The 25,769-nt window shown below is 38.7% G+C and overlaps 1 protein-coding gene and 1 pseudogene across 2 annotated transcripts in view; one reads left to right on the plus strand and one right to left on the minus strand.

The window, feature by feature from the left end:
• DOK6 (docking protein 6) overlaps positions 1–25,769 on the plus strand; it is a 495,770-nt gene that overhangs the window by 122,912 nt on the left and 347,089 nt on the right. The gene's annotated exons all lie outside the window — the stretch shown is intronic.
• On the minus strand, positions 527–1,280 carry LOC306642568 (BOS complex subunit TMEM147-like; annotated as a pseudogene). Its single transcript has one exon. The product of its transcript is annotated as a BOS complex subunit TMEM147-like (transcript).

Here is a 25,769-nt window from a genome sequence, read left to right on the forward strand (position 1 = left end):
TGTATATAGGTCTTATGATCAGCAGCTTGATAAAATTATCATTTCAATAATTTAATGGTTTGTTATGGATTAACCTGGATTTTTTGGGGGGGAGTGCTGGGAATTTAACCCAGAGGCACTTAACAAAAGAGTTACATCCCCAGCCCTTTCTTCCTTCCTTCCTTCCTTCCTTCCTTCCTTCCTTCCTTCCTTCCTTCCTTCCTTCCTTCCTTCCTTTCCTTCCTTCCTTCCTTCCTTCCTTCCTTCCTTCCTTCCTTCCTTCCTTCCTTCCTTCCTTCCTTTCTTTCTTTCTTTTTTTTTTTTTTTCTCTATTTGGCCAGTGTCTCACTAATTTGCTGAAAACCTCACTAAGTGCTGAGGCTGGCTTTGGACTTGTGACCCTTCAGCCAGCCTGGTCGCTGGGATTCCCGCTGTGGCTACCACACCCAGCCCTCACTCCATTTTTTTATGTAGACAATAGATTTCTGTAAATAATGGCAGTTCGGGGTTCTCTTAATTTTTTCCAATCTTTTTTTTTTTTTTTAACTTTCCAAATACTGTTTACTTCACTAAAACCTGCAGAAAGGCAGGGAAAAGGTATGCCAATGTCTTGGTCACCAATCCTAGGAGTGCACACTGACAATGGCGACATACAGGGCCCAGGTGCTGAGGGCCAGCAGCCCTGTTACCACTGCTCAGGCCAGCAGTGCTATCCAGCTGCCCAGGGAGCAGAGGTGGACGAAGGTCTCCATGACAAAGGCCTTGTGGACACTAAGGAACATAGCAGGACAGCTGGCCAGAAGGTATGGTACAGGTCATAGCGTGTTTATCATCCAGACCTGGATGATGCACCCATGTAATGGACAGACTGATGCTGGAGTTAACGCTCATCTGGATGCATTTCCAGTCAAACTCAAGGCCCCGGGCTCCAACCCGGAGTGGGGTGCAAGGGATACAATGAGCTCGGCTGTGGCCCAGCCCAGGGCAGTAACCATGATCCTGTTCCTTGCCCGCATTCCGGGACATGACAAGGCTTAGGCCTATCAGGTCTGCCACATCCATGTTGGCCTTCATGAACTCCTCAATGAAGTCAGAGATGCCACCTTCCCAGGTGGGGAAGAAAGTGACTAAGAACAGCATCTTGCATAGTTGCACAAAGAGGTAGGTGACCCCGGCCTGGACACATTTCCAGAAGGCGTTGTACTCAGACAGGCCGCTGCTCTTATACCTGATGAAGTAGGGGAAATAGGCAAGGACGAAGCAGTTCCCAAAGTGGAACACGGTCATGACACTGGCCGCCGGGTCCCTCCAGCACAGGAGTCACGAGGTGACCTCTTCTCCATCACTCTGTCTCCATCGCTCTAGCTGGGGCAGGGGCCTGGTGCTCACCTGACTGTCCAATCTTTATATAGCTTTTTTTTTTCTCAGTTAATGAGCTTGCTGGAAATTCCCAGCACATGGTTGGACATATATACTGTGCTGATCATAATTAATTGTGATGTTACTAAACATTGTCATCATGTTCCTGATCTTAAGGGCATTACTTCTAATATGTTGTTATTAAACCTAACATTTTTACTTTTCCCTAGGCTAGATAAAAAGATAACTATATAGAGTTCTTCATATTTCCAAATAGAAAAGAAAATGACTTAGAATGTGGTCATTCATGTTAACCCCAAATTTCATTAGGAATCTCTGGATTCCAGAAAAGAATAGATCAAGTCACAGAAAATTCTGAGCAACACTGTTACCCAAAAAATTGTTATACTTGGATAAGTTAACATCCCAATATAAATGCAACAGGCATAGCTTTCTAAACATTTCAAACCTGAAAAATCTTGGGATTGTAACATCTAGAAAGAATTCTTAAAAAAAATAATAATAAAATGTAAAGTACTTTCACAATAGTAAGTGGAAATGACATAAAAAAAAAAAAAAAAGGACTGGACCAGGCTCTGTGTCTACATAATTAGCAGAATGTCAATGGCGTTTGGTGAAATCAAGCATTTACAAGAAAGTTAATCTCTCCAAACCATCAAGTATGAAGAGGACATAGCAACATATTTAAGAATGTAAGAACCCAAGGGTTACATCTTATGAGCCCTTCTTAGAACAAATGACTTAGAAATAAAATCAGTCTACTGAAACATTTATGGCTAGAATTACCTCAGGAAAAGAATCTCTGGCAAAAGTATTTTCTAAACATGCAATCAAGTGATACTTAGATAATTTATGGAAGATAAATACCAAAGAACCAGGTATGTAAAAATCCAGCTAAAAATAGTCCACTAAACAGATATTATAAAAATTAAAAAGTAAAAGATATTGTTTTGCTCTTAAGTATAGCCTTTATGAAAGACTTCTCATCTATATAAAATCTATTCTGATTTTCCATCCATTTATCCATGTTCAGAAAATCTATACAGAATGTTGGTTATTTTAAACTGATGATTCTTTCTGGTTGGGATATTCACAATATCTCACAATATAGTTTTGTCTTAAAGGGTCTCTTAATAGTAATTTAGTTCAACTGCCTCATTTTACAAAAAAAGATGAATTAGTCCAAGTGGTTCAGTAATCTGTCCAATGATCAAGGACTCAATTTAATGCATCTTCAATTAAATCAATTCAATTTGTACAGACAAAAAAGTAACACATTGATATAGAAGAGAGAAGGTTTAAACCATATCCATGTAATAAGAGTTAAAATGACTCGTGAAGAATCCTCCACTTTGATTTTATGGAGACCTTGGCCTTGGACGTAGGTATTGGCCTCTGGGGTTGCCTGGTTAATTCAGTTCCATTCCTCTCTTCTCTTCTGAGCAGGTTCCTTCCTGCAGACTTTGCTGCTCAGACTTGTGTGGTGCCCCTCTTTGTCTCAGTGCACCCTGAGAATATCATCGTCCTTTCCCTTCCTACAGTGATCTGAAATTATTTTTTACATGCTGGTCGACATAGACCACGTTGGATTCCATTCATTATCATTCCCCAGTTCTATGAATATTTATTTAACTGATTGAATTGCATTTAAGACTCTATATACTCAGATAATCATTGAGTATTTAAGATGAGCATGACATATTGATAGGAACTGAATTATTCCTCTGTGTCTAAGACACTGTGTGAATTTTTACAAATATTCAGACTACTGTTCTTATTTTCTGCTTTTGAATGAGGAATAATTTATGACCTCTATCTGGCAAACATACTTCAAAGGTATTTTCAATAGCTACCTGGCCAAGATCCTGATAAACTCTCCTTTGCAGAGGGCATTCTTTCTGCTTTTATGTGATTTTCATAATATTATGTCTTAGAAGTGTATTGACATTATAGTCCAGCATGTCCAAGATATATCAAAGATTTGGATTCCAGCAAAAATAAGCTCCTTAGAAAGCTTACAGTATTGCTACTTTTTTCTAATGGAATGATTGAGGGATTTTTAAAAAGGATTTGTATCTAAGCAGAGATTTCAAATGAAACTGTCATGTACGATTTGGTGTTTTATGATGGTGACATATGAAAAATGCTGTAAAATTTCAGGGCTATCATTATTTTATTGAAATCTAAGGTAAATAGGATCTTTTCCCACATATCTTCTCAGTTGGAACAGATGCATTTTGAGAATGGAAATGTTATATTGATGTATGAGAATCTACATGGAAGATAAATATGAAAAGGGTGTGGAGACAGAAGTCTCGCAGCAAGTTCCATAGTGTTTAGGGGACGACGGGGATGGCCCGGGGTTCGGTTTTTAAGGCCACATGTTCTAGTCAGGCTGTGATGGCCTTTCGTGCTCCGCAGCAGAACGTGCCAGTGCTTGGGCGCTTGGACGCGCACCTCCTTGGCTGCCTCCTTACACTCCCTCCACCACCCGAGGCTCCACCCTGCCCAGCCACTCCAGTTCCGTCCGTCCGTCTGCCTTCGCACCCAGTCTTGCCTGTTCCTTCCAGTGCCAAGCGCCCCTCCTGCCACCTTCCTTAACCCCTTTCTCTCCTCGATTCCTCCGCGCACATGACCTGCTGCCCTGGTTCTCCTGGGCTATTTGGCAGCGTCTCTAAGTCTTGGTGGCTTCATCTCCAAACTGAAGATAATGGGAGTGGCCGCCACACGGTGCTGGTGAGAGGGTGGAGTGAGTGGGCGCTGGACATGCGAGGAGGAAGGTGAATGAACAGGCGCTGCTCCTGAGGCAGTGCAAGGACTGTCCCTCGCCACTCGCTCTGAGTCACCCTGCCAAAGCAGCCTTCCGTGCGCAGACGCAACCCCCATTCTCTGGTGGCTCTCTTCTGATTTTTTTTTAGAGTTCAAATGCCTCTGGGAAGCATTTGAACGGTCATTTATCCTAGTTTAATATCCCTTATCAGACAGGCGATTCAGTGGCACAGACTCTGAAGAGGAGAACTGTCTCTCCGACTCTCACCTTTGCAGACCCCACTCAATCCTGTAGTGAAACACTTTCAAAGTTTATTTTAGAGTCTCTCTCTCTCTCTCTCTCTCTCTCTCTCTCTCTCTCTCTCTCTTTCTCTCTCTCTCTCTCTCTCTCTCTCTCTCTCTCTCTCTCTCTCTCTCTCTCTCTCTCTCTCATCCTGGTGGTTGAATCCAGGGGCTCTTTATCACTTAGCCACATCTACGCCCCTTTTTATGGTATATTTTATGTTAAGACAGCATCTTGATAAGTTGCCTCACCCAGACTGACCTTGAACTTACATTTCTTAAGTTCCTCCGGCCTCCGCCTCCCTGCTGGCTGGAATTATCAGTCTTCACCACGGTGACTCTATTTCCTATGCTCTTCTACTCTGATCACACGTGCCGTTGCTGCAGTGCTTGATTACTGGGGCATCTCAGCATCAGTTCAAATGTGCCCTAGATTTCCTCACTAACCGCTAGTTCTACTAGTCTTACCTTCTTCGGTTGTAAGTTAAATAATGCATCTAGTAATTTAAGGTTTACTGCATATAAAATACTAACTAATATCAAAGAATTTGTACCCTCATGAGAGCCATTTAAGGTTTATCTCATTAAAATATTAACTACTACAGTTGAATTTACCTTCTCTCCCTATCAAGGTGAGCCTTTCATTAAAATCATGGTTTATGTCCTTGGAAATGTTTTCTTATGTTCCTTTTGTAGATCTTAACATTTCATTTAGGTGTATTTCTAAATTTCTTAATAATTACATGTCCATCATAAATGGCCTTTCCATCCTACCTTGTGGATGATTGTTGTATAGATATGAGATTATGAACTTCTGATGATTAACTTTATAAACCCTACCTCAGTGAAATTAATCCTCGTGTACTCTATTATAGATTTCAGTTGGTTCTATTGCTTATCAATATATAATTATTGAACCTGAAAATTGTTTTATCTCCTATTTTTTAGTATTTTTATAATTTCTTTTTTATAATTGCATCATTTAATATTTCTAACATGTTAATCACAGTGTGGCAATAGGGAATTTTTATGGTGATACTAATTGGCACAAATTCTTCATTGTGTTTTTAATAAGTCCAATGTTGATTCTTGGTCTTAGCTGAATGGGAGAGGTAGGGAATAGTGTGCATGTTATCTTGTAGTGTGTATACACACACACACACATACACACACACAGAGACACTTTACTCACCTAGTGATATATTTACTTGTTCTTCTGATTCCCCAAACTGTTGCCAATTGAAGCTAATTTGAGTTTTTTCCCTCCATTATTGTAAGTATGATGTTTTGCCACATTTTCAACATGTATTTACTGTGTAATTTGAATTATAAATTAAGCCTCCTAAATCGCAACATACTGTAACTTATTCTCATGCTCTGGAGTAATTCCTAGGTAGAAATAGCTCCTTGTTTGTGATGGAGGAATTGATGTCTGACATAGCGACTGGTATCTAGGAGCCTGCAGTGGTGGAATCTATGCATTTTTTATGTATATTATCCACAAAGATTGAATACATTGTTACATCTTTTTTTTAAATAGCAGCAATTTTCAGTCATTTGTGAGAGACTTTTGTTGGAAATAAGTATTAAAGTGTGACTGAAATATATAATTGCTTTTATTTGGGTTTGGAATAATTGTTGCTGGTTCTTTAGAAATCTAAAATAATCAAGTCACACTTCCTACCCATATATACTAAGCCCTTATGGGACTCTGTCCTGCAACAAGCTCTTTGACATGCAAAGTTGCATCTGCAACAGCCACCCACCCTAACAGGAGAAATGAAACTTCTATATATTCATTTATAAAACAAATAAGACAACAATAGCTGTCATGTTTGTAGCAAATGGAGCACAGGAAAATGGATACTGCAAGCATGACAATGAGCAAGAGAGCTTCATCTGCCTGAGGATTTCTTCCCGAAAACTATTAGACTGATAGGAAAAAGCAATCAGGTCGACCAGATGTCAAGACACCACTAAAACACAAAGAAAGGATGCTGACAAGTAATTGTGAGTCCCTGGGAGGTTTAATTTGAATAAAAAGAGATAACCCATAGGCAGAAGGAAAGAGGATGGGGAGAGAAGCCTTCTATGTTGGAATTACACAGTCAGATGAGCATGTCAGACGTGTGAAGCCTTCAAACAGGCAACCAGCTTGCAAACATTGCTAATTGTTGGTGGCATACAGAGGAGTTTAGAATGGAAGGGAAAGCAAAGACATCAAGTCAATTCAGCAAACAATAACAATAATTTAGTATTGTGCCAAACTCGGAGTTACTTAACTTTTCTACCTGAGTGTGCCGTTCTATCAGCAGGGGTAATTACATGACCCCCTTCTTGGATTTAGTGCTGTTTAAACTTCAATAATATTTGTAAATCCCTTAGAACAATGGAAAACTTAAGAATTAAAATGCCAGTTATTATTATTGAACGTCAGTTTGCTGCTGCTGTGGAAACAATGCCCAAATGTTGACCCAAGAGAAAAGTCAGGTTCAATCATACCATTACAATAATACTAAAACAAATGGGGAGCCCCCAAATCCAATTATATAGCTCTACACAGAAAGTCAAGACTGTTTTAACACAGCAACCAAAATTAAATTTGGGGAAATGATAGTAATAAAAATGTAAAGCAGGAAAGAAACACTGTAATTTTGCAAAGTTTTTTTTTTTTTCTTTTTTTCTCAGAAAGAGTGAAAGTGCTTGTGTAGATGCTTCCTTTCATGAGATCTTTACACCTCTGAGTCATCCTCTGAGCTGTTTCTCTCCTGGGCTTTGGAGCCCTGAAGTTTCCTGCCTCCTGATAGGAGGGAAGCTGTAGGTCAGCCACTGAGCGTGGCTGAGCTGCAAGATGGCCCTGCTCTCAAACACTATTTACTTACATCTGGACACTTTTATGAACCCTGGATTTTTTTAAAGATGCCTTAGGACTGCAGAAGATTTGTGCCCTTAAAAGGAAAGCATAGAATGCTTGCCTGAAGGAACATTTTTAAAACCCCCGTTTGGGGACAAAAAAGTATTAATAAATAAGCATGGGGATTAAAGAGTTCTCCGTTGGCTTGATCCTGAGCAAACCCAGCCATGGCCTTGGTTCTCCAGGTCTTGGAGGGAGGACTGTACATTACAGACATTTCTTTCCTTTCCTCTGTTTTGGTCTCTCCTGTCTCTTGGATTAGTATCGGGAGGACATTTTTCACACAAAGGTGACTTCAGGAACAAATAAGAAAAGAACTTGACAAACATACCACCCTCTCATTTTCACTTGATTCCTCTATTTTTAGGTTTTTTCTCCCAGCTCAGTTTGTAATTTACCCCAAGTTTGGTGTGATTTTTCCCAACTTTAAAAATCAATGGGTTCGTGTCTTGCTTGTTTAAGATTTGAATGGCTTTGATGGGTGAGGGATATGATAGAGTAATTACAAACACAAACACTAAAGCTGCATTATCAGGGTTTCATTTTTACATCTCAGCTATTATCTTTTCAGCATTTATGTACATTGATTTTCTCATGTATTTCAAATACAATGATAATACGGTAACCTAATAATGTTGTTTCGGGGATTAAATTAGTTAATACATTTAAACAGTTTACATCAGTGCATGACCTAGACTAAGGGCTTGTTTCGAAAGTTACAGAAGAGCACACAGCTCTAAGGCAGCGATTCCCTGGCACAATGATTTCCAGGCGGTCACCGTGCTCTGAGAGAGCTGTCGGTGGAGAGGAAGTTCTGTGCAAGAAGCAGTGCTGGCTTCTCTGTTGGATCCAGAAAAGGAGGCAAATTTTCAAAATGTAGTAAGGAACAAGCATGGAACGGAAAACATCCCTGAACATTCTAAATTGGAAAATAAGTGGTTCCACGTAAAGAAAATAGCGTAGGCAGAGGAACTGAAGCCAGGGTGTCCACCAGGGCAGTGAAGAGTGAACCAGTGCAAGGTGAGGAGAACCTGGAAGAGGGGGGCCGAGGACGGTGCCACGTGGCCTTGGGGCAAGTCGGGGCCAGGCCTGGAGGGCAGTTTTGAGATTCCAAATTGGCTTAAAAGCTCTGGGCAGTGGTGAGGCATTGACAGGTTTGCTGTCTGTTTTATTTTTTTTTTTTTTTTTTTTTTCCCTTTGGTGGTTTTTTTTTTTTTTTTTTTTTGGTGGGGGGAGGGAAAGTTCTGGTTTTGTTTGTTTTTGGTTTTGGTTTTGTTTTCGTTTTGTGGTGCTGGGGATTGAACCCAGGGCCTTGTGCTTGCAAGGCAAGCACTCCATTTGAGCTATATCTCCAGCCCTCTGTTTATTTCTTTGACTTTTTTAAAAATTATTTTCTTATTTTTACAGACTGCATTTTGATTCATTGTACACAAATGGGGTACATCCTTTCACTTCTATGGTTGTGCACGATGTAGATTCACAACCATTCGTGTAGTCACACATGTACACGGGGTGATGGTGTCTGTCTCAGTCCACCATCTTTCATACCCCGCCTCCAGGACCACATCACAGACTTAGGAGTCCTTACAAAATGGTTTGTAAACTTGATTGGGGTGAAACAAATCAAAAGCCGGAGATCAGCTGGGAGGCTGCCAGAACACTGTCCCTTAAGGTGAGGTTCATTAGATTTAGTAATAGAAATGGAAAGAGAGAGAGCTGAGATGTGTGGGTGATTAGAAATATTTGTCAACCAAACAGCGATTTTTATGGAGTGGAAAGGAGAAGGTTTCAGAGGCTGCCTTAAATCCAAGAAACTTTATTAACCTGTCACAAAGTAGGAAAAGAGTCAAATAAGTGTACTAACAGGAGAAAAATAAATTTAAAACCATGAGATGGTGAAGAGTTCAAATATACCAGTTACCACACGATTCTAATGTGTATGTCCATTAATAAATAGGTAGAAAGCCAGTCAGAAATGTCTAAGGCGGAAATGTTTTTAGAGGCCTTTATCATCTTTTTCAAATTTCCCTTACTGATCCCTATACATCTGCCAAGTATACTGTCAAGTTTTAATAAAAATCTCAATTATATTTTTCATTGAATTGCATTGAATTTTTAATTTAGGTTGGATACAGTTGATATATTTAAAATATTATTTCTTATGTGAGATTATATTATTCCTATCCATATACTCAGAATTTATTTCATATTCTTTATCAAATATTTATTATTTTTCTTTTCTATATTCCATACTTAGTTCATTTGTGATCATTGTGTTATATTGCTTTAATTTACAATATTTTATGCATTCCATTTCTTCAGAAGTGTAATGGTTTCAATCTTTAACATTCCCTGAAAAGTCCCTGTGTTAATGCAGGGAAGCTCAAAGGTTAAATGATAAGATTATGAGCTGTAACTTCATCCGTGGATTAATGCATTTGATGGATTAATCATTGAAATGGCACCAGAAAATGTGTCTGTTTCCTGGAGAGCTCCAATAAAGAGAAAAGTTATTTTGTTCCACTTCACATCAGTGTCAGCAAGACACTGAAGGGTGTGGTTTGAAGATCTTTCCGGGGCTGTGATTAGAACATGACAGTTCTAATGTATGTGACAGTAGAAAGCATTTATGCATTTTGATAAATCATACATGAAAGGAGTGTAATCTCTCAGTTTTCTGATTATACATATTGCAGGATCACATGGGTCATGCAGTCATTTATGTACATGAGGTAATAATGTCTGTTTCACTCTACTATCATTCCTACCCCTATACCCCTTCCCCTCCCTTCACTCCCCTCTACCTAATAGAAAGTAACTCTGTTCTTCCCTATCCCCCAACACTTATTTTGAATAAGCATTGGCATATCAGAGAACACATTTGGCCTTTGGTTTTGGGGATTGCTTATTTCACTTAGCATGATATTCTCTAACACCATCTATTTACCAGCAAATGCCAGGATTTCATTCTTCTTTAAAACTGAGTAATATTTGATTATATATATATATATATACACACACATGTAATATATATAATTTTCTTTATTCATTCATCTGTTGAAGGGCGTCTAGGTTGGTTCCGTATTTTAGCTATGGAAATTGAGCTGCTATAAATTGATGTGGCTGCATCACAGTAGTATGTTGATTTTAAGTCCTTTGGGTATAGGCCGAGGAGTGGGATAGCTGGGTCAAATGCTGGTTCCATTCCAAGCCTTCTGAGGAATCTCCACACTGCTTTCCATAGTGGTTGCACCATTTTACATTCCTACCAGCAATGTATGAGTGTGCCTTTCCCCCCACATCCTCGTCAACATTTGTTGTTGCTTGTATTCTTGATAATTGTCATTCTGATTGGGTGCTAGAAGTTAAATCGAGAATCAATGCATGGGTTGGATTCAAACTAAAAAGCTTCTTCTCAGCAAAAGAATCAATAATGTGATGAAAGAGCCTATAGATTGGGAGAAAATCTTTACCACATCCACCTCAGAGCATTAATCTCTAGGATGTATAAAGAACATCAAAACAAACAAACAAACAAACAAATTACCCAATCAATAAATGGGATAAGGAACTGAACAGATACTTCACAGAAGATATACAATCAATCAACAAATACATGAAAAAATGTTCAACATCTGTAGTAATTAGAGAAATGCAAATCAAAAATAAGTTTATTTTTAATTGATAGATACTAGTTGCAAATATTTACGAGGTACGGTGTGACAATTTAACAATATGTACAATTTACAGTGATCAAATCAGTGTTATGAACATTTCCAGTTCCTCAGGCATTCCTCATTTCTTTGTTTTTGTAAGGTGACTGCAGTTTACAACTTATGTATTTTATCAGAACACCTTTTGACAGTTACCTTTGACTCAAAGATTTCAGCCGCTCTTGCATGACTTAGTATTTCTAATAAATTCACAGAAAGGTTATTTTGAGTGTTACCTATTTTTCACGGAGGCACTGAATGTATTTGGGAGAATGGGGCAGGCTGTAAACCACATCCTGAGTTGCAGGTGTGTGTGAACACCAAACTGGCTCCGTGTGTTCTGCAGCCCGTGTTGTTAGTTGGACTGAGCCCACAGAAGCCAGAACTACAGATGTTGCAATGACAGCTGCAGATTTTTCTATTTAGAGGTAACTCGTGTCTTGGAAATTCAGGCAGTTACAGATTCAAACCGAAATCCCCAGTCAGCACATTCCTGTCTCTGTAATGTGAAATATCACAACACTTCTAATGGAAGTCACCATCAAAGTTGCGAGTGGCCCTTTTGAAGTTGACACGCACTGTTTTGTTCATTTAGTAGCAGGTTGCCGCGTTCTTACTGCCTCAGTGACAAACTGCTGCCGCTCTGTTCTCCACGCCTTTCCTAGTTCTTGATCAGATATTTAATGTTCAAAAATAAAATCGCTTACCTTGGATGTAGGTGCTGCATCCATGCTTTTTGGTGGCGATTCTCATAAAAGCAGTTTGTGTCTTGACTTGTCTGTGGTTTGTCAGTAAAAGGAGACTTGCTAAGTGGTTTTACTTGAGGATGTTTGTGGGAAACGGATGACTACATAAATGCACATTCCATGTCACCTCTCAGTTCTTCATGCACTCGTGGTCTGGGCCATTTAATGAAACAAAGTACACTTTTATTTGAACAAACTTATTAATTATATTTCCCTAATAAATGTACAGAAGAGTTTTATTTATTTTTTGTGTGTCTAGGAAATCAAAACTATTGTCTATCATTTCTTGGGTAAAGATGTATTAGCAGGCAAGAAAACAAAAGAATCCCTTTATCTGGTTTTAATCTTTTTACGATATGCTGGGATAATTTGTAAATGTTGATTTTTCAAAGTTTATCTGGTACAATCATCTTGCTTTTTTAAAATACTGGCATATAAATGCTCTAAAACTTTCTAGACCAAATAACTAGAATTACAAATGACTTAAGATTACTTAGTTCTTCAATGATACATATAAAGTCCTCACTTTTGATCTCCCTTCATCTCCAAAAATCTACCTTATGGACCAGTCTATTTAGTGTAAAGTATGAACAGTCTGCTGAACACTTTCAGACTCTAATAATACCTATATGAAAAGCATTTTTGGATGGTAATGCTGGTGAGAATTGCTACTTCTTCCCAATACTGAACACACCTGAACAAGAGAAAAGAATCCATGGGGGGAAAATAAAGCAAAATAAAGCACAACACAAGACAAAAATAAAGATGCTTTGGTTAATTAATTTGAAAAATAAAACATACATACTTCTCCTGCATACACTCAGTGCATATGGTGAGCACTTTGAGAATCCCTAAGTAGAAACAACAATTCAGCTTTGTTTAACCCAGCGTTTTCCAGAATCCTTTCTGTATGGAAACTTGGCTTCTTCACTCAACATATGTATTGCTTTAGACACTGTGCTAGTCTACTGCATAGAACAATTTGAGAGTGCTTCTTTGAAAGATGTCAAGAAAATAACCCAGTGTCCCTAGGGAGAAAAAAACCATTGACTGTCATGGTTTTGAGAATGGATGACGTCTTGTTTTCCTTTCTGCTCCATGTTCATGGGTTCTTCCAACTTTTTTTTTTTTTTTTCTTTTTAAATCTTAACTTAATTTCAGGCAGTAACATTCAATTTTTAAAATTGTACTAATTTAATCAAAGCGGTGGAAAAAAAAATCTTCATTGGTGAAAGAACAAATTAAATTTCCAAATAATTGTTTTCTTCTATTGTAAAACGTGCAGATAAGTGATATGGAAGGCAAATTACTCCTTTACAAAGGAGTTGCACTGATAACTCCACCTTTGACAACACAAAAGAGTTCCATAAATAAAACCTTATACGTAAAGTTCAGGTAATTCTTAGGAATCCTGGAACTTATGCCTGGGCTTCCTGCGCACCTGTGACCTAAGGTTTTTGCATTTCACTTGTAAAGTTTGAAGAAAGCAGTTCTGTGTGTTTCTGGAATATGACATCTTGCAGTCAACACAACATAGGGTTTCCATTTCAACAGTCACCATTTATTCAGTAAATAACTTGATTACCGTGCATGTACAAGTCACTGCCTTGGACTCAGGATAGGTGGCATTTACCCTCTTTGTCAGACGTTTGAAACATAAATCAAAATTAGAAAAGAAATGGGCCTATGCATTGGAGAATGTGGAGTTTCCTCTGCTGAGGAAATCCAAGAGGTACGTCAATAAGGAGAAAAATAACATTGCTCAGGGGCACCACACAAAATAGCAGAAAGTCTCCTGTGGCAACATGAAGAAAATCCATTGTTTTCCATCCTGGGCTAGTGGGTCTTAAGAAATTCATATATCAAAACAAACCTCCAAACGCCACAGTTGGAGAGCGTGGGGGACGTGGGTAAACAAGTACCACCTTAACAGCAGCATCTTAAAGCGTTCATTCTTTTCAGTCAACAGGTATCCATATTTAGATTTTCCAAATTGATTATTAATGTTTCTCTTTATTTAGATAAGCACTTCCAAAATATGTTACAGTCTCCATGGAGAAAAAATAAAAGTTATAATGCATCCCCTTGCTAAGTACTTAATTACTCAGGTAAGACTCACATTCAGGAGAGACAATTAGATGGCAACACTTTGCCAATTTTCTAGCAAGCTCTTTGTTGGATGATTGTTAAATGTATTAAGAGGGGATTTAAAAGCTTGCTTTCCAGGAATTTAGTGAGCATTTGATGTACAAAGATAAAAAGAACCCTGTGTCTACACATGAGAAACTCATTGTCTTATGGACAAATTGAGAAAAATATGCTTATGTAGTTTTCTGTACTTATAAAGGTTTAGAGTAAACACTTGTTTTAGGACTTTGGAAATATAAGATATATAGACACGTATTTTAAATATATAGACATATTTTGAAGACATGAATTTTAACATAGTAAATATTATAGTAAATGAATATCATATATTAAATGGCATGTTTTATTTTTATACACCCACTAAGAAAATTTATATTTTTAAATTCTTATTCATGTCATATTCATAAGACATGAAAGCTGATTCCTTTCTCCAAAACTTCCACTTTCTCTTCTCTCCTGATTTTCTTGCTTCTGGTTATTCTTTTTACTCTTTGGTTTATCACATTATTGGTAAGTTGTCTTTGCGGCCTTACTGAGAAGCAGACTTCATGAGGACAGGCTTGGAGGGTGTTCTGGTTTGCTTTTGTTCCTGATTGACACCATGCAACTGAAAATATACCTAGAAAATACCAGATATTGGACTGGAGATGTAGCTCAATTAGTAGAGTGCTCGCCGCCTTGCAAGCACAAGGCCCTGGGTTCAATCCCCAGCACTGAAAAAAAAAAAAAAAATAGCAGATACCCAAGAGGTGTGTGCTGAAAGAGTAAATTATAAGAGGTACATGTCTGTAACAAAGTGCATGCATAGAAATGTGTGTGTCTGGAGAGAGAGAGAGAGAATGAGGGAGACTGAGAGAGATTTTACGTTAGAGGAATGTTCATCAAAATATCAGCAGTCTTTTTCTGGATGGTGGTGGTCTTTTAAGTGATATTAAAACATTCTCCAGTTTGCTATTTGGTATTATGTGTCATTTTAACCAAAATATTTTAAATTTTAATCTGATTTAAAAATATTATCACAATCATGCATTCATCCAAAACTAATTTTTAATGCCTGTGTTGTTGCAAGCAATGAAAAAAAGCTGTTCTTGATCATTTTTTTGTTTTTTTTTTAATTTATTTTTATTGTACACAAATGGGATACATACTATTTCTCTGTTTCTACATGGAGTAAAGGCATACCATTTGTGTGTGTAATCATACATTTGCATAGGATAATAGTGTTTGACTCATTCTGTTATTTTTCCCTTCCTCCCCACGCCTCCCATCCCTCGTTTCCCTCTATACAGTCCCTCCTTCCTCCATTCTTACCTCCCTCCCACCCCCCATTACGTGTCATCATCTGCTTATCAGTGAGATCATTTGTCATTTCGTTTTTTGAGATTGGCTTACTCACTTAGCATGATATTCTCCAATTTCATTCATTTGCCTGCAAATGCCATAATTTTATTATTCTTTATGGCTGAGTAATATTCCATTGTGTGTGTGTGTGTGTGTGTGTGTGTGTGTGTGTGTGTGTGTATCATATTTCTTTATCCATTCATCAATTGAAGGGCATCTAGGTTGGTTCCACAATCTGGCTATTGTGAATTGAGCAGCTATGAACATTGATATGGCTGCATCTCTGTAGTATGCTGACTTTCAGTCCTATGGGTATAGGCCAAAAAGTGAGATAGCTGGGTCAAATGGTGGTTCCATTCCAAGTTTTCTAAGGAATCTCCACAATGCTTTCAAGAGTGGCTGCATCAATTTGCAGCCCCACCAGCAATGTATGAGTATACCTTTTTCCCCACATCCTCGCCAACACCTATCCTTGCTTGTATTCTTGATAATTGCCATTCTAATTGGGGTGAGATGGAATCTTAGGGTAGTTTTGATTTGCATTTCTCTTATTACTAGAGATGTTGAACATTTTTTCATATATCTGTTGATTGCTTGTAGATCTTCTTCTGTGAAGTGTCTATTCATTTCCTTAGCTCATTTGTTGATTGGGTTATTTGTATTCTTGGTATAGAGTTTTTTGAGTTCGTTATAGATTCGGGAGATTAGTGCTCTATCTGAAATATGATTGGCAAAGATTTTCTCCCACTCTGTAGGCTCTTTCTTCACATTGCTGATAGTTTCCTTTGCTGAGAGAAAGCTTTTTAGTTTGAATCTATCCCAGTTATTGATTCTTGCTTTTATTTCTTGTGCTATGGGTGTCCTGTTAAGGAAGTCTGATCTTAAGCCGACATGTTGAATTTGGACCTACTTTTTCTTCTATAAGATGCAGGTTCTCTGGTCTGATTCCAAGACCCTTGATCCATTTGGAGTTGAGTTTTGTGCAGGGTGAGAGATAGGGGTTTAGTTTCATTCTGTTGCATATGGATCTCCAGTTTTCCCAGCACCATAGGTTGAAGAGGCTATCTTTTCTCCATTGCATATTTTTGGCACCTTTGTCTAGTATGAGAAAGTTGTATTTATTTGGGTTTGTGTCCATGTCCTCTATTCTGTACCATTGATCTACCTGTCTATTTTGGTACCAATACCATGCCGTTTTTGTTACTATTGCTTTATAGTATAGTTGAAGTTCTGGTATTGCAATACCCCCTGCTTCACTCTTCCTGTTAAGGATTGCTTTAGCTATTCTGGGTTTCTTATTCATCCATATGAGTTTCATGATTGCTTGCTCTATTTTTGTAAGGTATGTCATTGGGATTTTAATTGGAATTGCATTGAATCTGTATAGCAATTTGGTAGTATGGCCATTTTAACAATATTAATTCTGTCTATCCAAGAACATGGGAGATCTTTCCATCTTCTAAGATCTTTCTTTAATTTCTTTCTTTAGCATTCTGTAGTTCTCCTTGTAGAGGTCTTTCACCTCTTTTGTGAGATTGATTCCCAAGTATTTTTTTTTTTTTTGAGGCTATTGTGAATGGGGTAGTTTTCCTAATTTCTCTTTCTAAAGATTCCCTCACTTATGTATAAAAATGCATTGGATTTATGTGCATTGATCTTATATCCCGCTACTTTACTGAATTCAGTTATGAGTTCTAAAAGTTTTCTGGTGGAATTTCCTGGTTCCTCTAAGTATATAATCATGTCATCAGCAAATAGGGATAGTTTAAGTTCCTCTTTTCCTATTCATATCCCTTTAATTTCTTAGGTCTGTCTAATTGCTCTGGCTAGAGTTTCAAGGACAATGTTGAATAGAAGTGTTGAAAGAGGGCATCGTTGCCTTGTTCCAGTTTTTAGGAGGAATGCTTTCAGTTTTTCACCATTTAGAATGATATTGGCCATGGGCTTAGCATAGATGAACTTTACAATGTTAAGGAATATTCCCACTATCACTATTTTTTCTAGTGTTGTGAGCATGAAGGGTGCTGTATTTTATCAAATGCTTTTTCTGCATCTATTGAAATAATCATGTGATTCTTGACTTTAAGTCTGTTGATATGGTGAATTACATTTATTGATTTTCAGATGTTGAACCAACCTTGCATCCCAGGGATAAAATCCACTTGATCATGGTGCACTATCTTTTTAATATATTTTTGTATACGATTTGCTAAAATTTTGTTGAGAATTTTTGCGTCAATGTTCATTAATGATATCGGTCTGAAATTTTCTTTCCTAGATTTGTCTCTGTCTGGTTTGGATATCAGGGTAATATTGGCTTCATAGAATGAGTTTGGGAGGGTTCCCTCCTCTTCTATTTCATGGAATACTTTGAGAAGTATTGGAATGAGCTCTTCTTTAAAGGTTTTGTAGAACTCGGCTGAGAACCCATCTGATCATGGACTTTTCTTTGTTGGTAGGCTTTTGATGACTTTTCTATTTCATTACTTGAAATTGATCTATTTAAATTGTGTATGTCCTCCTGATTCATTTTAGGTAATTCATATGTCTCTAGAAATCTATTGATATCGTCGAGATTTTCTATTTTTTTGGAGTAGAGATTTTCAACATAGCTTCTGACTATGTTTTTTATTTCACTCATGTCTGTCGTGATATTTCCTTGTTCATTCTGCATTTTAGTAATTTGAGTTTTCTCTTTCCTTCTCTTTGTTAGTGTGATTAAGGGTTTATCAATTTTCTTTATTTTTTCAAAGAACCCACTATTTATTTTTTCAGTTTTGTCACTTGTTTCTTTGTTTCAATTTCATTGATTTCAGCTCTGATTTTAACTATTTCCTGTCTTCTACTACTTTTGGTGTTGCTCTGTTCTTCTTTTTGTAGGGCTTTGAGCTGTAGTGTTAGATCATTTATTTGTTGATTTTTTCTTCTTTTATTGAATGTGCTCCATGAAATAAGTTTTCCTCTAAGTATTGCTTTCATAGCATCCCAGAGTTTATGATATGCTGTATCTTTGTTCTCATTTACCTCTAAGAACTTTTTTATTTCCCTCCTGATGTCTTCTGTTATCCATTCATCATATAATAGCATATTATTTAATCTCCAGGTGTTGGAGTAGTTTCTGTTTTTTATTCTGTCATTTATTTTTAATTTCAATCCATTGTGATGATAGAATACAAGATAGTATCACTATCTTCTTGTATTTGCTAACAGTAGCTTTGTGGCATAATATATGGTCTATTTTAGAGAACGATTCATGTGCTGCTGAGAAGAAAGTATATTTTCTCTTTGTTGGATGCTATATTTTATAAATGTCTGTAAAGTCTAAATTATTGAATGTGTTATTGAGATCTATGGTTTCTTTGTTCAATTTTTGGTTGGAAGATCTGTCCAGTGGTGAGAGAGGTGTGTTAAAATCACCTAGTATTATTGTGTTGTGGTCCACTTGATTTCTGAAATTGAGAAGGATTTGTTTGATGTACATGGATGAGCCAATGTTTGGAGCACAGATATTTATTATTGTTATGTCTTGCTGATCTATGTTTCCCTAAAGCACTATGAGATGTCCTTCTTTCCCCCTTCTGACTAACTTTGGCTTGAAGTCCACATTATCTGAAATGAGGATGGATACTCCAGCTTTTATGCTAAGTCCATGTGCATGGTATGTTTTTACCCAGCCTTTCACCCTTAGTCTGTGGGTATCTCTTTCTATGAGGTGAGTCTCTTGCAGGCAGCATATTGTTGGATCTTTTTTTTAATCCAGTCTGCCAGTCTATGTCTTTCGATTGATGAGTTCAAGCCATTAACATTCAGGGTTATTATTGAGATATTATTTGTATTCCCAGTCATTTGGCTCTTTTTTGTTTTTTGACACGACTTGGTTTCTCCTTTATTCGACTATTCCTTTAGGATAGTTCCTCCCTTTGCTGATTTGCATTGTTGTTTTTTATCTCTTCCTCATGGAATATTTTGCTGAGAATGTTCTGAAATGCCAGCTTTATTTTTGTAAATTCTTTTAGCTTTTGTTTATCATAGAAGGATTTTATTTTGTCATCAAATCTGAAGGTAAGTTTCGCTGGTTATAAGATTCTTGGTTGGCATCCGTTTTCTTTCAGGGCTTGGTAAATATTGTTCCAGGCCCTTCTAGCTTTAGGGTCTGGATTGAAAAATCTGCTGATATTCTTATTGGTTTCCCCCTGATTGTAATTTGATTCTTTTCGCTCGCAGCCTTTAAAATTCTGTCTGTATTTTGTATGTTAGGTATTTTCATTATAATGTGCCTTGGTGTGGGTCTGTTGTAGTTTTGTGTATTTGGAGTCCTATAAGCCTCTTGAACTTGATTTTCCATTTCATTCTTCAGATTTGGGAAATTTTCTGGTATTATTTCATTGAATAGATTGTTCATTTCTTTGGTTTGTTTCTCTAAGCCTTCCTCAATCCCAATAATTCTTAAATTTGGCCTTTTCATTATATCCCATAATTATTGTAGATTCTGTTCATGATTTCTTACCATCTTCTCTGTTTGGTCAACTTTGTTTTCAAGATTAAATATTTTTTCTTCAATTTCTGAGGTTCTGTCTTCCAGGTGTTCTATCCTACTGGTTTTGCTTTCTATGGAGTTTTTAACTTGGTTTATTGTTTCCTTCATTTCAAGGATTTCTGTTTGGTTTTCTTTTTCAATATCTCTAACTCTTTATTGAAATGATCTTTTGCTTCCTGTATTTGCTCTTTTAACTGTCAATTGTTACAATCATTCAATGCCTGCATTTTCTCTTTCATTTTGTCATTTGCTTCCCTGATCATTTTAATTATGTACATTCTGAACTCCCTTTCTAACATTTGTTCTGCCATGCTGTCATTGGATTTTATTGATGTAACATCTAGATTTATTTGTGACATTTTCTTCCCTTGTTTTCTCATATTGGTCAGGTATCAGTGGATTGCTGAGATATTGCAGATTTCCTCTATTGACTAATATTGTCTTTGTAGATTTCCAATAACTCACCTCTTAGCCTTCAGTAGCCTGAAGTCTTGGAGGATCTTGATAATGTAGTGCTCCACACAGAAGCTGCCTCTCTAGGGGTGGTGGCCTTCAGGTGGGGTATATTCCCTGCTAGTGGGCAGAGGTGCCTCCACTTGTTGACCAATCATCAGCCAAAGGGAACTAGGCTGCGGGCTGAGGCACGGCTTGTTTGGGCCTGTGTCTCTGGTTCTACCACCCTTGTGGTAAAGCCTCATCCAGCAGGGAAGACTCACCTGGTGGGGACATCTTGCTGGTCAGGCTCCCCTCCTAGAAGTTCCCCTCAATCCAGAACTACCACCTGAGCTGGGCAGCCCTCCTCTGCAAAGTTCCCAGGATCTGCCTCCTGGGCCCAGGAGCCTCGCCCTGCGCCTAAGAGTCTCGTTAGGCTGCCCCTCCTCAGAGAAGCTGCCCACAGTCCTGGAACCTTCGCTTAGCCCCAAGTGTCTCTCTGTGCGGCTCCTCCACCCAGAAACTGCCTACAGTGCCGGGACAGTCACTCCAAGTTCAAGCGACTCGCTGCGCAGCTCCTTCTCCAGGCAGCCCCCTGGAGCCCCGGTGCAGATGCCCCGACTCCCAGCGTCGTGCTGAGCCGCCCTCCTCTACAATGCTCCTGGTTGTCCGAGTTCACTGTTCCAGCTGGTAGGGGGCGGATCTCATTGGGCAACTGTACTTCACAAAGTTCCCTGCATTCCAGGACTACCACCCCAATGGGAAAGACTCACCTGGTGGCTTTGAGTTGGTTCTGAATCTCTCAACACCTCATCTTCTTGAATCCTGAGTCCTGGAACAACATGAAAAGGAGCCACCCTCTAGTCCGCCATCTTGAAAACCCCTGCTATTCTTGATCTTAAGTCAATGAATAGTTTTTTGAGAAAGATTATAAAACATTGACTGGAGAACAAAGTCAAATGTAACAAATTCCTTAACAGTCGAGCACAGTGGAAGTCCATTCTAAAGAATCATTATTGAAAATGATTTTCTTATTTCAGACATGAATAAGACATAAGTTAGGGTCTCCTCTCTGCACATCTGTTATTTAATTAAATGTCCAGTACTTCACAGTTTGGAATGGAGACAAGATGATATGGAAATAGGATGGACCACAGAGATGAGCCCAAAACCCAGGCTTCAGAGCCAGGAAGACCCATTAGTGCATTGGTAGCTCAACTTGGCCTGCGAATCTCTTCCAGATTACTTGAGCTACACGGATCAGTCACATTTACTCTTCCACGTCTTTGCTGAATTGCCTGGTCCTGGGTGAAGGCGGCACTCAGTGTCAATCAGTGTCAATAGTTGCTCTACCAGTGCGGCCCTGACACCTCGCTGATTAGCATCCCACCTTGTCTCCCTGCAGTGGCACAAGCATACGTGTTCCCTCCCCACTAGGTCCAAAGGCCGTCAGGGTTAACTTATTTTTAATAGATAAGGCTGTCAGGATTTATTTATTTATTTATTTTAGAAACTTGAGCTCATTAGATCCCAACATTTCTGGAATGCCTATATCTTAACCCAAAGCTGTTGGCATCTGCCTGCTTCCTTAGGGTGGTCAGTCTCATTAAAGGTTTATCCTAATATCTGTTCTGGCCTCTTCTTGGGGACTGCCATCTGCTCTCTTGAAAAACACAGTGGGATCAATTCCTCTGCCTCTGTCCATTGCTTTATCTTTCCTCTTAGCAGTAGGATCAAAAGTAAGGAGAAAAGTAAAAGAGGGCTCCTAACATCTGTGTAAACTTGAACATGAGGTATTTTTAACTTTTAAAAATAATTGAAAATTAAAACAGTCACAGAGAAAAAATGACAAACTGAATGGACAGGTTGAAGCAAATACTGGTCTACATACCACCAGCTAGAGTTTTTTGGCAGCCACGGAGAGCCCATGGCATATTCCTTCCCACTCACCCCACTGCCTCCCATTAAATCAACCACTCTGCTGATTGTGATGGAAGCCACCTTCTTGCTCTTGGTATACTGACCACCTAAGTATGCATCTTTGTACTGTGTTGACTGGTTTTGCCAATTTGGGGCAAAAAAAAATTATAGAAGCAACTCGACACTATACATTGTTCTTTTTTTTAACCTGGATTCTTCTATTCACGGTGAGGATTTTGAGATTTATCTGTGTAGCCAGAGTTCATGTATTTTTCAACGCTGCCTAGGATTTAATTGTGTACATAAATCACAAGGTGTGTATCTGAGACTTTCATGAATAATGCTATTAAGGACATTGTTGTACAAGGTACACAATTTTTTTGTTGTTGTTTGGTTTCTGTTTTTGTTTTTTACACAGAGTCGAATTGCAAGAGTCTGTGAATTTCTAGAATTGTGGAAGTATAGATGGCTATGCAGATTCCAAACGCATCCTGCCGGGCTTCTTCCTCAGGCAGAATATGAAACCGTTGCTCCACAGCCTCGCCAACATGTGCCATGGGCAGAGGGTTGCTTTTCCTTTCACTTTAGTGGAGTACAGCGATTTCTCACTGTGCTTCACATCAGACTTCCCAGGCGCCAGGAGACTGGGCACGGTCACAGGCTGGCTGGCCGTGTGCACGGCTCCTTTTTATAAGGGCCTGTGCTGGGACCTGCCTGCCCTCCTTAACCCAGATTGTTTCTCTTTTTCTTTTGTATTTCTAGAGTTCTTTGCGTACCCTGGATCTGTGCTACTTGATAGTCATGTGTACAGCAAATATCTTCTGATCCATGGTTTGACTTTTAATTCTCAGAGTATTTTTTCCTAATATGAAAAATTGAATTCTTGCTTACTTCCATTATACATTTTCTCTTCTAATTAAGTTCTCGTGTCTTATTTTGCTCCTAAATTGAGGTCACTGAGTGCTGGTTAGTACACTATATATTTTTTTCTGGAAGCTTCAATGATTAGAACTTTCACATTTAAGAATCCACCCGATTTCGAAGCCTGAAAACGTACGACATCAAGTAGGGGAAGGCGAGAAAGAGGAATTGAAAGGCAGAAACGCTGCTTGGCCGGCATTGCAGCGGTTGGTTAAAGAGAGTGCTCCTTTCACATCAAAAGGTGAAACCGATCTTCAGGCATCAGGGGCAGAGGGCAGTTCTCTTTTTGTTGTTGTTTTGTTTATTCAGTGACCCCAGAGCCACTGATAGCAAGTCTTTCCCTGTTGCTGTGAACCAAGAGCTTTGTTTCGTTGTAAACCAAATATCCACATATATGCTGCTGTGTTGATTCTAGTCCTTTGGTCTGTTTGCCCAGTTCTGCGGTGTCTTAATTACTGTGCCTTTTAATTAGCATTGGCACTCCACTTAGCAAGGCTTCTGTGTTGCTCTTCGATCTGGTGTCAATCCTTGAACTTGTTGGTTTGTAACCTAACACATGGTCACTTTCTCTCCCATTCTTTGAAAGTCTGAAAATCGCGTATACTGTGCAATCGTCTAGCACCATGTAGAGAAGTGTATTTAATCGGCTTCATTAATCATGTCATTCAAACACTGTACATCTGTAACTCATTTATGTATTATTTATCCTGAAAATACTGAAACCTTTGAAATGTTACTCTGATATTTCCTATTTTTTGACAATTTCGGTTTATAATTTTGAGGTTTCATTTGTGGATGATCACCAAGGCAGAATAGAACACACAATCTGCTTAATCAATATGTGAGCATTTCAAATAGTGTCTTTCCCCACAGACATATTTTTACCTTACTGTAAATTTCGACGATATCATTGCGATACTTTTTGTTAAAATTGAAGCTCTCCTCTATCCTTCATAGCTCAGAGCTCTTAGTCGCATATAGACACAGACTAGAAGCTAAGGTCCTTACCTGAGACATCTACCCTGTCTCTCTGATCTCCTGTCCTCTTACTGTCCTCCCCTGCCCACACCCCTGGAGTAGTTCAGACAGTTTCCCACATTCACTAGAGATAAAATCCCACCTGGACGATAAAGAATTACATTTATTTAGGGCTTGTTAGGATTGCAGTCTGGAAGATACAAACTGCAAGCAGTCTTTAAAGTGTGCTCTGAGGTTCTACAAGGTGATACCTGTTTTCATAGCTTGAAGTGCAAGGTGGATTGCTAATTACATCTTTTTCTTGTCAAGGATTGTCATTGGTTCATCAATGGTCAACTGTCTTATAAGGGGCATTGGGCCCAGTCTCAGGCAGCCAGGGGACGGTTTCACTAACTATAACACTAGTGATTTGCTTTCTAGAAGTCGCAGTTGGACCCATTTCACAAAGTCAGCATGTACAGTGTGGTGCATGCAGTCTGTTCACATGCTCAGCTGTGGGTGTGCCCAACACCTGCTTCAGCAGGGTCTCCTGGCTCCATTGGATGTGCCCAGGATGTGCCCAGCACCAAGCCTGCAGCTCACTTGACTGTCTTCCCCAACACTGCGCAGGGCATGGTACCTGAGCTTCTCAGCCTGGAATCCTCTGTCCCATGCCTGAGTCACTCATCCTCTCCCCTTCTCTAATGCTGGACTTGACCATCCCCTGGCCAGCCTTCCATTCCCACGCTGCTGCTCTCCTCTCTCCCTGTGCTCCAGCCCAACCCCAGCCCCAGCACCCTGGGAAAGGCTGTCCACACAGGAGCTCTCTGTCTGCTGTCACTGGCCCATGGAGGGAAATTCCCAAGGCAGGAGCTCTGTTTCTGTAGGTGCAGAAACTTGGTTTTTGTCATTATTGTTGTTTTTTTAAAAACTACTATTTCTATAGAATCTAGAATTCTCAAATACTTTTTGAATAAAGGACTGAATAAATGAGCAGTATATCTATGTATATGTGGTATTGAAAGATACTAAGACTCTTTTCTATATTGAAAATATAACTAAAACTAATGTTAGCTGTAAACAATCCTTCTTATTAGATACTTTTCACAAAGAATTAAATATCTTTTAATACACCATGTTCCTTTGGTCAGAGGACTAAGCAGCTAAAATTATTTGTAGAATAACCTGCAATAACTATCAGCTGGGCTTTACTTCTTTATCTGTTGTTCTGATAAGTTCATCTGACACATGATAGTTATGAATAAGTAATACAATCTTTACCCAGAGACATCACCTATATAGTATCTTGCTTTCAGAAAGGAATACAAACAGAAGTCATTCAGATGGGTCACTTTCTTCTGTATGTTTTTGAAACCTCTAGAGACAAAGTAAGTTTCTATAACTCACAAAAGGGAGTGACACAGATTTTCAGGTTTGACAGTTCCTATAATCAGAAATTCTTCCAAGAGGCTAACCAAAGTCCCATTTGAAGCGCAAGGTTCATTAGGTCAACAGCTTGTGATGGAACAGGCCCATTAAATCCAACTTCTGAGTAAGTTGAAGCTTGTGAACGAGTCCTATCCAAATAATGTAATTACAGCTATGAACTAAAGCCAAGAAATCTGCTGTCTTCTACTCAGTGAGACTTAAGTGCAGAAAGGATGTCCTTTGTGTAAAATCACCTTGAAAAGGAAAAGGCACTAAGGGGAAGAGGTGGCCATGTGGTAAAA

The sequence above is a fragment of the Sciurus vulgaris genome (assembly GCF_902686455.1).
Source record: "Sciurus vulgaris genome assembly, chromosome: 13".
NCBI lineage: Eukaryota > Metazoa > Chordata > Mammalia > Rodentia > Sciuridae > Sciurus > Sciurus vulgaris.